We start from the raw sequence: 11,600 nt of genomic DNA on the forward strand, positions 1-11,600 counted from the left end.
CAGTAGAAATCATAGGTACCCTCATGGCATGTTACTACATTACAGATAATTGAAATATTATTTATGTTCATCGCTCCCTTGAAATTACAGTAATTATTAGACCAACTGTTACATCTTATTTATGAGTCCATTAGAAAAGCACATACATTACCCTAACAAATTAAGTTTTTAAATGTGTGTTCATTATTTTTAAATATAATTGGCTCTCTGTGTAAATTTATAGATTTTATATTATGCATTTTAGAATGCTGTTCTGACAAGAAGTGAACAGACTTTACCAGATGCCAAATGGACCCAATGGCACAAAGGAAACTAAGAACCTGTAACAGAAAATGGAAACTGGAGAGGTGCCTGGGTGGCTCAGTGGGTTAAGCAGCTGACTCTGGGTTTCAGCTCAGGTCATCATCTCACACTTCATGAGTACAAGCCCTGCATCAGGCTCTGCAGCTGGCAGCATGGAGCCTGCTTGGGATATTCTCTCTCTCTCTCTCTCTCCCCCTCCCCTACTCGTGTTGTCTCTGTCTCTCTCAACATAAGTAAATAAACTTAAAAAATAAAAGAAAATGGAGAATGGAGTGGACACATTTGTCACATAACAGTATAGACATATATACAAAAGGATGACTCCATGATTTTGAGAAATGACTTCATGATTTAAGAATAACAAGAATTAGACCTGATATTTTTATAGTTCTTTAATGTGGTTCAAACACTGATATTAGTCAATTTAGCACTCTAAAAATTTTATGAGGTCGTTATGATTACTGCCCCCATTTTACAGATAAGGAAACACACAAAGACAGGTTGAGTGATTTGACCATAGTAGCACAGCTGTTAAGAGTTAGAGGTGACCAAGCTGACAACAACTATGTTATACTGCTACACAATAATAATGGCATTCCTAAAAATAGCAATGATCATGTGCTAAGTGCTGCATAGGCATCAGGCATTGTGATAGTGCATTACAAACTTCATGTAGTTTAATTCTTATGACCATTCTGGAAGGTAGTTATTATCCCTACAGTACAGAAAGTGAGGCTTAGAAAAACTATGAGATTTTCCCAAGTCAGACAATAAGTGGCTAAAGGAGAATCTGAACTCAGGTTAATATGATATCAAGCCTGGCCTCTTAATGTCTGCAGCCAGGCCAAGAAGTTTTATTTTAGTCTGTGGCAACAGGGAAACATTAATGGCTTTTGATGGGAAACCTACATTATATGATCTGTATTTTTTTTAATATATGAAATTTATTGTCAAATTGGTTTCCATACAACACCCAGTGCTCATCCCAAAAGATGCCCTCTTCAATACCCATCACCTACCCTCCCCTCCCTCCCACTCCCCAATATGATCTGTATTTTAGACAGATTGACATGGCAATAATATGGAAGATAGTTGGAGCAAAAAGTTGGAAGCAATGAGATCAGTTAAGCAGCCATTGGAGAACCTGTCCAAGGAGAAGTTAAGATAAAAGTAAGCAGAGATAGGAAAGGCATTTGAGGGAAATAATGCTATCTGGTATAAATCAGACATCACAGGGGGCAGTGTAACAAGTGGAGAGGCCAATGACACCACCCAGGTGTCTAGCTAGTGATTATGGGACCACTAAATGGAACAAGGAACAAAGGAGGACAAAAAAACCATGAGCTCTTCCTTGCACATAATGAATCTGAGGTACCCATGAAATACCTTGGTGGGTGTATTCAACGGAAAGTTGGAAGTTTGGGTGTGGTCCTCTATGACTGAGATGTAGTTTGTGTCCTGCAGATGTTCCTACGTTCCAGGACTAGATCAAAGTAGTGGAGCCAATGGAAGAGCTGAGAAATGGACAGAAAGGCTTAGGATGCAGACATCAAGAGAGGAAATTGTTCTTAATAATAGAGGGAATTAGTGGAGACAAGAGAAAAAGAAAGAGCAATAAAACAATGAAATATATCCTCAAAAAAGAATTTGAATTCCTTTATTTTTCATTTTATTTTTGAGAGAGAGAGAGAGACAGAGTGTGAGCAGGGGAGGGACAGAGAGAGAGGGAGACATAGAATCCGAAGCAGGCTCCAGACTGTAAGCTGTCAGCACAGAGCCCAACGCAGGGCTTGAACTCAGGAACCATGAGATCATGACCAGAGCTGAAGTTAGACACTTAACCGACTCAGCCACCCAAGCGCCCCTTGAATTCCTTTTTTGAGGCTCTTTAAAGCAGGTAGGAATAGTCTTCTTAGACATATTTAAGTCCTTATTTGCATAGAGGCAGAGAGATGGAAAAAATGACACTATTAGGTCCTGCCTGATCCAGTCACAGATTGGGAGTTCTAAGATAAATGATGAAAACAACATTTGGGCTCCTGCATAAGGAGAGAGGTTAAGACGGGGAGCAGGTGAGTAAGAAACTATCTTTTCAGTCGGAAAACTGGAGTGAGGGAGGTGTGTGTGTCCATGTGTGTGTATGTTGGGGGCTGGCCTTAAATTGTTTACATTTATATGCCACGGTTACAACATTGAAAAACTCTAGAAACAGCTTACATAGAAATTTAAACCATGAAAATAGAAAAAGAGCCTGAATATGAATGTGGTAATTTCTATAAAAAGCCATGATTCTTTGGTTGGGGGGGGGGGGGATATAGAGTGGTGGATAATAAACTACTCAAGCAGGTGAATCATTTTAAATACCTGGGAAATCTCAATAGCCCAGGGGAGGAAAGAATCCTGAAGCTAAGAGATTAAAATTTATTACAATAAAGAAGAACATTAAAGGAGATTTATAATATCATCACAAAGCCGATTATTAATTTTGGCAGGGCAACTTGGATATGGAAAGAAGAAGATAAAAAGACAATATGGTAGAAGCTGTTGAAATGAAATTTCCTGTCTTACTTGAGGCTTGGATAAGATTTAAAGAGTGAAAATACACAGGATGCAGAATATTGGTAGTGAGTGGTAATTGGTGACCAGAATTTACTTTTACAAAAACAGAAAAGATCAACTGGAAAACACATTGAGACTTTGAAATACCAGGTAGTCTGAACCAAACAAGACACCCCAGAAAATGCCTGCCCATTCAAATATAGATCCCATCGATGCCAGGAGTGAGAACCAGTCTTCTGTGTCTGACTCAATTAGAAGTCTTCTGATTTGCCCACTAACAGAAAATCAAACCCTCCTTGACGAAAAGAGAAAAGTCTTGACTTCTGAACCAGGAAGTACTAGGGCTAGCATTACATTTCAAGTCAGCTTGAGGCAGAGGCTCAAATGCGTTCCCAAGAACTCTGTTCTCTTTGTCTCTCATATCAGCTCTGCTCTTCTCTTCCTGTGATTTCTTTCTCACTCAGTCTCTCCTCCTTATCTCAAGGTAGCTGCCAAGCTCTAGACCTTACCTCCTGTCAGTTTTCCAACCAGTGGGAGAAGCACTGCTCTCCTTACAATGGTCAAGCATGAATCTCAGATATGATGCTCACTGACCAAATGGGAGCCTTCTGCCCATCCCCAGCCAATCACCATGCTCAAAGGAATGTGATATGATAATAGGCTTAAACCAATCTGAGCCCAGCCCTGGAGTGTGGGGGACAGGTAAAGATTAAATCATAGGAGTTAAAAATGAGGGGCGGTTCCCCAACAAAAAGTAGGGGATGTCTTTCACAAATGGGGACAAGGAATGCAAAATATAATAAACATTCACTGTAGTTAACAAGCTTCAGTTCTGAGAGTCCCACCCTGTGTATAATTTAAGCTTCTTATGCTAAAATTTTAATCCATTCCGTAGATCAAGGGTGGTGTCAAGTACATATCAATAAGCAAAAATCCTCATTGTTGCAATGGAGAAGAGTCTTTTGATATTTCATATGGGTGGTCTGCCTAATTGGAGTAATTCTAGTTATTGTAATTGAGTTATTTTCATATTTGTGCAAACAAGTTAAGGAAGATGATAATGGAATATATATTTAGCAAGGTAAAATCACCTATCCACACAGTCATCAAATATCATATTGTTTATCATGTAAAGAGCCTTTGATTCTTTTTTTAAAAAAATCTTTTAACATTTATTTTTAAGAGACAGAGAGAGACAGAGCACAAGTGGGGGAGGGGCAGAGAGAGAGAGAAGACACAGAATCTAAAGCAGGCTCCAGGCTCCGAGCTCCGAGCTGTCAGCACAGAGCCCAATGTGGGGTTCAAACCCACAAACCATGAGATCATGACCTGAGCCGAAGTCGGCCACTTAACCAACTGAGCCACCCGGGTACCCCTCAATCGTTTTTTTTTTTTTAGTTCCTCTGGTGATCACCTGTGTCTCTGTGCTGTAAGATGTCCACCATTCACTGGCTCCAGTTTCACTAAGAAAGGTCTGAACATATTAATTACAACCTCTTAGACTTCCGTGCAATTCATGCTGTTGAGAACATCAAATCTCTTGGAAAATAACAAAGGTGGGTAGGGGTTAAGCATTACAGATTTTGGCACAGCACACAACAAAGCAGCACACAGTCACTTTTTTTTTAAGAGAATGTGATTTTTAAAGAGAATGTGATTATCATGCAGAAGAAAGAAGTCAAAAGGCACTGGATCTCCTGCTCCATAGGTGGGGGTATTTGAACACATTAACACATTAAACTTTTTTAACATCTGGGAGAAGAGTTACACTCTCTATGTTATAGTTTCACAGTGTATAATTACAAATGCCAATCCAGCCACAGCAAATGCTGCCTTGAATATATTAAAGGAAAAACCATGCATCTCTGGGGGGAGAAAAAGTAAGAGAAGAAAATTGCATTGTGTCATCATCCACCAGGCAGGGGTATTTCTCTGCACTGGGAGTGCAGAAGAAGAAAATATACATATAGGGAAAAGTCCCTACGCATGAAGGCAGGTACCAGAAGTGGCATTCTGTTCTGTCTGCTCAGTCTCACCTCTTTCTTCCCACACTCCCTCTTCTCATTTGCCTAAGAGAGCCTCAACACAAAACAGCTCAAATAGACGACTCATTAGAAAAATACACTTCTTCATAGAAACCAAGCTCTGATTTCTTAGAATCTTACTTACAATATGATTTTAAAAAAACAAAAACAAAAACAAAAACAAAAAAAAAAGCTCTTTCTGGCTGCCTTCACATCATGTTGTCAGCTTTCAAATACAAAATGAATTACAATTCTTTTGTGTCACCAAAAGCAAAGCAGATAGAAAATCTTCCAGGAGGATGTATTCAAGAAACTCAGCAAATCATGTATTACAAATAGACAAGCAAGATGCCCCAGAAATACACAATCCAGTTCTTTTTCGGTGTCTACAAGCATGAGAGGGATGTTCAGGATCAGTCTTCCATGGGTATGGCAGGTAGCTCTGAAGCACATTCACTCCCTCGTTGAATGGACATTGGCTAATGCTTATTATGTGCCAGACACTGTGCTGTTTACCTCCATATGTTTTTTCATTCAATCCTCACTTTATCTTCATTTTTAGTGATGAAAAACCTGGGGGCTCAGAGAGGTTAAATAACTTGTCCAAATGCATAAATCCAGACAGTGGTAGAGCCAGGTTTTTGACCAGCATCTGCCTGAATCCAAAGCTCATGTATTTTCAGTACACCATACTGCCCTCTGTGAAAGGCACTTAAAAAAAATTTCCCTGCCTAACGTGGGGTTAAAGATTCATGAAGATGATGCTACCTGGACCTCAGGGCCCAAGGTTAAGTCTCACCTGAGATACAGGGACTACTCCAGGGCCTCCAGCCACCTTGCATTCAGCAATGTCTGCATCTAGGACCTTGGGAAGAAGAGAGGAATCTTCCTTCAGGAAACAACATCAGGACCCAGGAAAAGGTGGCTCAAAAGGGAGCACCAAAGACTCCCCTGGGCTTACCCTCAGGAATGAGGACAGAGAGTCCAAGGTTGAGGAGACATCCATCTAAGAAAGAACATCAAGTACTACAGATCTGGGTCAGTGCTTTGGGAATGCTTGGACATCTATGGGATTTGCCCCTTCCCTTTGCATCTTGTTTATGTTAAATCTTTTTATGATTTCAATGTTTAGAAATCAACTCCCTGAAGCCAGGAAGAAGAAAAAAAGGCACAGGAGCATATTCGCCTGAGTAGCCAGGGAGGTAGGGCCATACGAATGGCATTCACCTCCACAGCCTGTCCAGGGAAGGGTGCAGTGGCTTAAAACTATGTCTACAAATTGATACTCCACTCATGAAGAGGTGGAGCCTAATGTCCCTCCCTTTGAGGGTGGGCTAGTCCTAGTGACCCACCTCGAATGGGAAGTAGAATAGAGCAGAAATCACAAGTGACTTCAGAGATGAGGTCATAAAAATGGTAGTATGGCTTCCATTTCAGTGGCTCTTTCCTTTGAGTCACTTACTTGGGGGAAGCCAGTTTTCAGGTTGTAAGTAGCCCTATGTAAAGACCCACATGGCAAGGAATTGGGATCTCCTAACAACAGACACAGGAATGAGGTTGAAAGTGAATCCCCCAGCCTCAATCAAGTTAACACTTTGACTACAACCTCGTGACAGACCCTAAGCCAAAACCACCCATGTAAGTCACTCCCAGATTCCTGATCTCAGAAATTGTGTAGAATGATTCATTTTGTCTTAAAGGGCTACATTTGGGGATAATTTTAACACAGCAAGTACTACATATAAATAATATAAGAGATACCTCAATGTTCAGAGAAGAATAGCATTGAAGAGTAAGGAAGGCTAGATGATTCTTGAGGCTTTTCTGATTCTTGAAGCATGGCTCTGAGACCCAATCTGGGAGGAAGGGGGCTTCCTAGGCTCCTTACCTGGAAAAAAACTGGAGAAGTTCCCAAAAAGGTTAAAAAGGGGAATATTTTTTTTTCTTTTTTCCCCTATGTAAAGAAAACCTGTTTACAGATCTTCCAAGTGGGGCACCTGAATGGCTCAGTCAGTTAAGCATCCAACTCTTGATTTCAGCTCAAGTCATCATCTTATGGTTCCTGAGTTTGGTTCCAGCCCTGCATCAGGCTCTGCACTGACTGGGATTCTCTCTCTCCTTCTCTCTCTGCCCTTCCTCTGCTCCATGCTCACACGCACATGTTCCCTCTCTCAAAATGAATAAATAAACTTAAAAAGAAAGATCCTTTAACTGAGGACTTTAAGAGACAAAAGAGATGAACATAAGGGAAGGGAAACAAAAATAATATAAAAACAGGGAAGGGGACAAAACAGAAGAGACTCATAAATATGGAGAACAAACTGAGGGTTGCTGGAGGGGTTGTGGGAGGGGGGATGGGATAAATGGGTAAGGGGCGTTAAGGGGTCTACTCCTGAAATCATTGTTTCACTATATGCTGACTAATTCGCATGTAAACTTTAAAAAATAAAAAATAAAATTAAAAAAAATATCTTTTGTGCAACATAGAAATATAGGAAACATATTTAAATTTATGCTATACAAATGTTTGTGTAAAGGAGAGTGATGATATATTATTAGCTGTTAGAAAATCATATTAAGCCATCACAAAATGTGCCACAATTGTATCTTGGTTGTCTCTTCTCTGGAAGATGCTGACTAGGTATTTTGGGAAGTGAGAGGTTGTTCTTGCCATCAAAGGGCACGGAGGTTTCTTACAAAGCAGAGATACGAAGAGTCATCATCTATTCAATAAATGCTTCTGTACCAGTTACTATGTGTCAGGTACTGCATTTGCCTGTGGACAGATGATATGAAATCAGATGCAGCTCTGCCCTTGGGATCTTGGAGTTTACATGGAAACAGACAAGATAATAAGATACTCTAATACTACACGTGATAAGGAATAAGCATTGGATATTCACAAAAGCACAGAACAGGGTGTTAACATAAGCATATACAGTAACACCTTGGATTGCAAGTAAGTTGTTCTATGAATGTTCAACAAGATGAGCAAAGATTTGTAATAAGTTTTAACTTGATAAAGAAGCAAGGTCTTGCAATTTGAGTATTACATGACCCAAACATCACATGATCACAACTGAGCCAATGGTTCCTCTCTCTCTCCCTCCCTGCCTCTCTATCTCTCTGTCTCTCTCTCTCTGAGATTGTGGGTGATCATCTCCCATACTCAGCTGCTTTGTCTCAGGCTGCAGTGTTTGGAAGAAATTAGTGATTTTTCAGAACATTGGAAGGTGCCCACAACTGGCACTAGTGTATCTTTTGGGACTTCAAAGCACCTATGGACAGTCCTTTGCTTTTCCATACAAGAGTAAGCTTAGGAATGCTTTGCTTAATTCTGGGTCATTAGATAGGTTTCCTGTTAAAGTTGCACAAAAAGAAAAAGACTCCACTCAGCCAACAGACAGCAGTGATTCTGTTAGTGAAAGTGAAAGTCGTCCTGTACAATAACCCTCTACCCTCTTCTCTCCTTCACATCAGCCACGAAGGCTTCCAAAGGTAAGTGCAGTTTCATCTGTTCATTTTTTCTTTATATTTTGTATTTTCTTCATTATTTTGTATTATGTTACAGTATTATAATCACTTGTATATGAATTTTTTGGGGTTGTGGAATGAATTATCTGAGTTTCCATTATTTCTTACTGGGAAATTCACTTTGATATACAAGTGCTTTCGATTACAAGCATATTTCTGGAATGAAACATGAGGGAACGCTTCTAGATAATTAACAATACCTAAGTTTGAGGTATGAAACAAGAGATGTGGACACTAAGAAGTCTGAAGAAGTGAGACTTCCCAGTGGGTTGTGATTATCAGAGAGAATCGATTAGAGAGGGAAATACGGGCCCTTAAAAGACAAGTGATGAATCTACCCCCAAAACCAAGAGCACACTGTATACACTCTATGTTAGCCATCTTGACAATAAATTATATGTAAAGGAAAGTGGTAAGGAAAATAGTCAAAAAAGTGAAGGAGACATGTCATAGAGATCACTTTACCAGTGTTAAATCTTTACATGAGAGTATTTAAAAGAGGGGAAAGAGCATTTGAGAAAGTCAGTGTCTTAGTTGCTACAATAATGCTGCATGACACACAATCACCTAATCTCAGGGTCTTTATGACAAATTCATCTTTTTTCTCACTCTTGAATCTTTGGGATAGACAGGGCAGCTGTGCCTCAGATTATGAGTTGGACTCCAGTTCGCTCATGTGTGTGCACTCTGGGCCCTAGCCTTCAGGGACAGTGGTTGCCTGGGGTATGCTCTTCTCATGGTAGGTCACAGACAGGGAAATCCATGCAAGCAAAGTTCTGTTTGAATCATATTCACTCAACTTCCCTCAGTGGAAGCAAGTCATATGCTCAATTTCAACAGTCATGGGATGGCAAAATATACTCTACTCACATGGAGAGGTAATGCAAAGTTACCTGGCAAAGACTGGGGTTTACAATCTTCTTGTGAAAAAATGGAAACAGTAGTGCAATTTATCATAGCCAGTCAGAAAGTTTTTCATTTATGGTCCAGGAAGTAGAGACCTATTAAAGTTTTTGAGCATCAGAGTGGCAGGCAGTGGAAACATTTCAGTAGAGCACAGATCAGACATTGGAAGCTAGTGCCACACAGTTCGTGTGTACAGCAATAGGAGTGGTAACTATAATTTAACAATGGTGATCAAGGAGAATGAAGTCTGGGGAAATCACTTGAAGGGTGGACTGAGAGGACTTTAATGACTGATTGGAAAATGACGACAGACAGATAAAGCTAGAAGAAAAGTCCAAGATGATTCTAATGTCTCGTATTTGGATGAGGAGAAGTTGTGTGTGTCATGCTCACTTAAAGGAGTGGAGTTGATGTGGTAGATGGGAAAATAATAGACTGTGGTATATGATATGGGGTCTTATGGTGCATTTGATGTATGGAGTAGCCAAGCTGGGGCAGCCAAGAAATGTCTAGAAGGTGGAAAGTTCCCACTAACATCTGGGAGAAAGGTCAGATTTGAATATGTATAATTAAAGTCCATCCATATGAAGGAGTAGTTGAAATTCTCAAGGAAGTGAGCATAAATAGAAAGGACCCAAGTTTATAGGACGAGGATACTGGGGTGAGGTAGATGAACAAAGATTGTAAGACAAGGATAGTGATACTCTGCATGAGAAACAATAACTCTGTAGACAATAATACATAGGAAACAAAATCCTCGATGTAATTATCTTAGATATGTCTTTGTCCATATTAAAATTACTTTGGGATTTTAAAACAGATTGCATTTCTGTGCCTTTGTAGAGCATTATCTATAAAACAAGAACATGTAAAGATGGGAATTTACGGATGTTAAAAAGCCAGAAGAGAAATGCAGCAGCTGGAGTGTTCATGAAAGCATAATCTGTTATGTGTGGAAATAAGCAGCATACATTTGCTATGATGGGGCAACCCTTATGAAACTTCATTGCAGCAAAGTGAAAAATCCGAGCAGAGAAACTTTTCCAGCCAAAAGGGAGAAATGTGATGAATTCTTTTAATTTTCTTTAAAGTCAAATGCTCCCTTGCATATGCCAGTATCACAAGAGAAGAACAAAACTGGTTGTGTATTCGTATTGTACACTTCTTTAAAAATTAAATGAATCCACTTAATGTATTAGATAATCACTATTTCTTCATGACCATATTATGTATGATGTCAAGTCAGACATGTACAGTAGAATCTTAATTGAACCATGGAAACATGTACAAATGAGACAACATTCATCCATTATACGGGATATGCACGCAAACTATGGTTCACAAAACACTTTTGTACACATGATAGTCTTTGATCTTCACACAATGCCTATAAAACAGTCCTAGGATATGTTCTTACTCAATTTACAAATGAAGAAACAAAGCATAAAACATTAAATCATTTTCTCAATATCATGTAGCTGGAGGGTCGAAGTGGCTTTCAAATCATGTTTGGTGTCCTTCCTATTCCATCAAGATACTTACCTACACAAACAGGAGTCCTCCTAAATCCCTCCACCTCCTCCCCTCCACTGAGACTTCTATTGTCTATTTATTGCCTGCCAGATAAAATTCAACATTCTTCACAGAGCATACAAGCATCTTTGTAATCAGTCTTTCTTTTACCACTCTGATCTCACCCTCTGCCACTATCTTCCCACCCACCTCAACACACGGATTTCTCCACCATGATTATCTGGTGACCAGGGGGCTCCCTCTGGTCTTGGTGGTGCCGCCTGAAGAGGGCAAAAAGAAGTTTCCCCACTTGGGTCATCAGGTGTTTCTTGACGGAAGAAAGTGTGGTGTGGTGGGATTCCTACCGGTGTCTCCCAGCTTCCCAGTGTCTCTGAGCAAAGGAGTGAGTACTAGGTCTTTAGGGACAAAAAGGCTGTCTGGACTAAACCGCTTGCTATAACCTGGTTCCTTTTTCTGGTTCTGCTGGCCCATCTGGAATTTGGGGGTCAGGGAAGGAAGAGCCTACATGTAAAAAGAGGTGTCCTGTCCAGGGCAGCTTGCTATACCTTGGTTCTTTTTGCTAGTTCTGACACCTTCCCTTTCTATCTCCTGATAAAAAAAGGGATGGGGGGAGTCTCAATATTGGTATGGAAGGAGAAGCAGTCCCTTGTTTCTGGCAGAGCTCTCAATCTATCCTTCTTCCAAGGGTATCAGGCTCACCTTGTGTTGTTAAAGGGACTTCTGTTCAATTCAGGGGAAGAA

The 11,600-nt window shown here is 40.1% G+C and overlaps 1 long non-coding RNA gene across 1 annotated transcript; it reads left to right on the plus strand.

Annotated features, from left to right (window-relative positions):
• Positions 1-6,363: 6,363 nt before the first annotated feature.
• Positions 6,364-10,418, plus strand: LOC122214607. Its single transcript, XR_006199990.1, has 3 exons — positions 6,364-6,524; positions 8,367-8,384; positions 10,170-10,418. It is a non-coding gene; the product is annotated as an uncharacterized LOC122214607 (long non-coding RNA).
• The last annotated feature ends 1,182 nt before the right edge of the window (positions 10,419-11,600 follow it).

Source organism: Panthera leo, chromosome A2 (genome assembly GCF_018350215.1).
Source record: "Panthera leo isolate Ple1 chromosome A2, P.leo_Ple1_pat1.1, whole genome shotgun sequence".
In the NCBI taxonomy this organism is placed as follows: Eukaryota; Metazoa; Chordata; class Mammalia; order Carnivora; family Felidae; genus Panthera; species Panthera leo.